This window comes from Heteronotia binoei, chromosome 1, assembly GCF_032191835.1.
Source record: "Heteronotia binoei isolate CCM8104 ecotype False Entrance Well chromosome 1, APGP_CSIRO_Hbin_v1, whole genome shotgun sequence".
Lineage (NCBI taxonomy): Eukaryota > Metazoa > Chordata > Lepidosauria > Squamata > Gekkonidae > Heteronotia > Heteronotia binoei.
The window spans coordinates 224,092,843-224,096,819 of NC_083223.1; the positions used below are offsets into that span (position 1 = coordinate 224,092,843).

The following is a 3,977-nucleotide window of genomic DNA, read 5'->3' on the forward strand; positions in this document are numbered from 1 at the left end:
TCAAACTCAAGTCATGAGCAAAGAGTTCAAACCACAGTACTGCAGTACTGCTGCTTTACCACTCTGCGCCACGGGGCCTAGGCCTGCTCTTTAAAAACAGTAAAGCATGCAGAAATTTTGCAGGTATAGCTTTGCCTGGCAAATGTGCCAGATGCCATTTAAAGGCACAGAAGCTATACCAAGGCTTTTTAAAAAAAGTTCCCACCCCTAGGTATTTTTTTTCTGAATTTTGAACAACCCCGGTCAAGTCCAGAAATGTATGGGGCACTGCTATCTTCACTAAGCTGCAAATGGCTGTACTCTTTTCCACTCTGCCCATGCGCATCATTGATCATCACACTATATTTAACAACAAATGAAGCCTGAAGTGTTTCCTAGCTTAGGGTTCTATTTTGAAGATATCTAGCAAAGGCTTTTAGAAAGGTTCAGTAATAAACTTGTGTCAGTCAAAACCAGAATGGAGTCTGGTGGCATCTTAAAGACGAAGTGATTTACTGTAGCATAAGCTTTCAAGGATTACAGTCCAATCCGTTTCATGGCACACAGACAATTGTCTGTTAATCCATTAGCACCTAATTGAAGAATTCTGCTAGACAGTGAGGCAAGAGTTGGCTTTGAAGAATGACTTGTGATTAGTTTTTGTCTTATCTCTGTCACATAACACGTTGGGTACTATTTTAAATTCAAACTATTCTCCCATTACAATTGGCTGCAGTCCATTTACTCATTGGTATAATAACAGGCAAATCTTGTCTGTATATTTAGAGGCTCTCCTTGTTGAAAATCAATACATTATTGTGGATTAGAAGATTAGGGCTGAATTGTGTAATTGATACATTAGAGCAATCTGTTACATTGGAGCAGCCTTTTGATTGATTGAAATAGTGCCTACAGTTAACTTGGCAGCATATTTTCCCCAATAGTTAATATAAGTAGTGTCTAATAGAATAAGCTACGTTCCAGGAACTCCCTGGTTCAAATCTCATCTTTGCCACAACTTGCCAGATGGCCTTAGACAAGTCACTCTTTGCTATATAGAGATAACAATATTAGCCTACTTTATAGGACAGATTATGACGAGATAATGTAGGAGAAGCACTTTCAGCACCAAAACACTATATAAATATGATGTACAATTACTGAAAATAGGGTTGCAAACTCTGGGTTGGGAAATTCTTGGAGATATAAGGGTGGAGCCTGGAGTGGTTGGGGTTTATGGAGGAGTGGGACCTCAGAAGTATATAATGCCTTAGAGTCTACCCTTCAAAGCATTCATTTTCTCCAGGGAAATTGTTTTTTGTGTGTGTTTTGTTTTTATGTTTTAATGTCAAGTTTTGTAGGTATGTTGTTATGGTTTAAAATGCTGGCCTTAGCCTAAGAAATAAGGGCAGGAGCAGGATGGGTGATTGAAGTGCATTATGATAGCTGTACCTGGGGGGCGGAGTTGACTGGTTGGCTGGGAGAGGCTTTGTGGAGAGATAGTAGAGTCTGTGGAGGAAGAGAGTTGAGTGAGGTGCTGTAGAGTGTGAGAGAAATCTGTGTCTTGTGTGGAATTTATTAGCCTAAGCAGCAAGCTGGGAAAGTTAAGCTTTGTGGAAGGCGCTATTAGCCTAAGTGAGAAGTGAGAAAATAAACCTTTGTGGCTAGGTTTAGTTAAGGAACTTAGGGAAACAAGAAGGAATAGTACACTTATCTGAAACCATTATGCTTGTGACACTGTACTGAAACTGTTATGTTTTACTTCTAAATACATTCTATTTGTGCTTAAGAGGAAACAACTTTTTTTTTTGTTTTTTAGAGTAAAGTATTCCCTTTTACCTCAGAGTCAACTTGGAGCAGGTAACCCTACCTCCCTCACATGTTAAATCCTAGGTGCATTGTTAGGGTTGCCAATCTCCAGTTGGGGGCAGGGGATCCCCTGGTTTGGAGCCCCCCCCCTGCTTCAGGGTCATCAGAAAGTGGGGGGGAGGGGAGGGAAATTGCTGCTAGGGACTCCATTATACCCTATGGAGATCGATTCCCATAGGGTATAATGGAGAATTGATCTGTGGGTATCTGGGATTCTGGGGGGGGGGGCTGTATTTTGAGATAGATGCACCAAAACTTCAGCATAGCATCTGGTGCCTCACCTCAAAACACCCCCTCAAGTTTCAAAAAGATTGGACTAGAGGGTCCAATTCTATGAGCCCCCAAAGAAGGTGCCCCTATCTTCCATTATTTCCTATGGAAGGAAGGCATTTTAAAGGAGCACAGTCCCTTTAAATATGATTGCCAGAAATCCCTTCAGTGTTCAACCAGGCTTGTCACACCCTTGCTCCTGGCTCCACCCACAAAGTCCCCAGATATTTTTTGAGTCAGACTTGACAGCCCTATGCATTGTTGAAGATGGGAAGAGGAAACCTGCTGCCAAGCAGCCCCAAGTTAATAACATAGTTAAAAATTAAGGAGTATCGCTGACTTGCAGCCTGGCAGCTTATCTCCAGGCAAGGATCAGATAGCCACAAGCACAGGTAATGGGTCACACAGTGGGGAGGGGAGACAAACTTCTTCATACCCCAATGTGAGCTTCTCTGAGACATCCTAATTGGCTGCTGCTGGAAACTTTGATCTAGAATGGCCTCTTTGTTGATTAGCGAGCAAGTCATTTTTATAGCAACATTATTCTTTGTACAGATGTTAATAGGTTTCTACTTTATTCTCATGAACCAGGTTCCTGGGCTTGAATTGTTAACTCTGACTTGGGACATTTCTGGAGATCATGGCTGCCTGAGGAGAGGGGAGCTTAGGAAGTGAGTTCAGTGGGGATGTGATGCCACATTTCCTTCAGATGAAATTATCTTTGTAGTGGTGGCCTGCTGGAATACTGGGAGGAATCCAGGCCTCATCTGGAGGCTGGTAACCCCCTCCTGGACCCTTGATCAGAAACATAATAGATAAGACAGTGGGTTGTAGTGATGAGAGTGTTGTAATAGGATAGGAGAGACCCAGGTTCAAATCCCCAGCCATCCATGAAGCTTGCTAGGCAATCTGGACCAGTCATTCTTTATCATCCTTGTGTATCTCACAGGTTGCTGTAGGATGAAATGGAGAGGAGAACCATGTATGTTACTTCAGCTCCTTGAAGGATGGGTGGAATAAAACTACAATATCGAGATGACAAGGATTCAACAGGTGAAGCAGCTCCCTGCTGTGGTGGCAAAGACTCTACCTGTTTAATTTCTATCTGTCATGCAGCTGTTGGTGGCAAAGGAGACCTGGCTGGACAAAAAGTAAATTGTATTTTCAGTTACAAATGAGCAAATCACAGTGAGCCTTTAGTTTGGCAGCTAATGTAACTTCATACCTCCTAAAATTAAAATTCTTCATGCTAGTCAGTAATACAGGTATCACTGCTTCATAATAGTGTGTTGCACCCTCAGGAATAACCACATATTCATGCAGCAGACAGTAGCATGGTACTAGCTATGTTGTTTATTCAGAAAATAGTTCTATACCAGAGAACTTCTTTATTTTAAGCTACATAGCACCTATAAACATTTTGCTTTCAGCTGCATTTTATTTTCTTCTACTCATTGCTGAAATGTGTTATTAAGCCTTGTAAGTGGATATTTTCATGATGGCTCAATTCTCTCTCTTTGCTGCATTCAGATATGAATGCAATTTTGAGTTCTGCTCTTTTAAATGTTTTATTTAAAACACTTTGACGATGTACCAGAAATAAACATGAGAGCCTACCTATGATAACATAATAGAAGTGAGCATTTTAACAACAAACTCGAGTGTTCAAAACATGTCAGCACATTGCAGTAGTTTTTGCAGCAGCTCTGTGAGTTAGGTCAGTATCATGGTCCCAACAAAATTGCAGAAAAGTCTAAGTGCTAATCTATGGCCACCATAAGGACTTTCATTCAGACATGCTTTTGCAGTTCCCTGTTTGAATCATAATTCCCAGGTGCTCAGTTCAGGTTGGGACTACA

The 3,977-nt window shown here is 41.4% G+C and overlaps 1 long non-coding RNA gene across 1 annotated transcript; it reads left to right on the plus strand.

The window, feature by feature from the left end:
- The first annotated feature begins 1,208 nt into the window (after positions 1–1,208).
- Positions 1,209–3,749, plus strand: LOC132587391 (uncharacterized). The gene is made up of 3 exons (XR_009556420.1): positions 1,209–1,340; positions 1,799–1,839; positions 3,068–3,749. It is a non-coding gene; the product is annotated as an uncharacterized LOC132587391 (long non-coding RNA).
- The last annotated feature ends 228 nt before the right edge of the window (positions 3,750–3,977 follow it).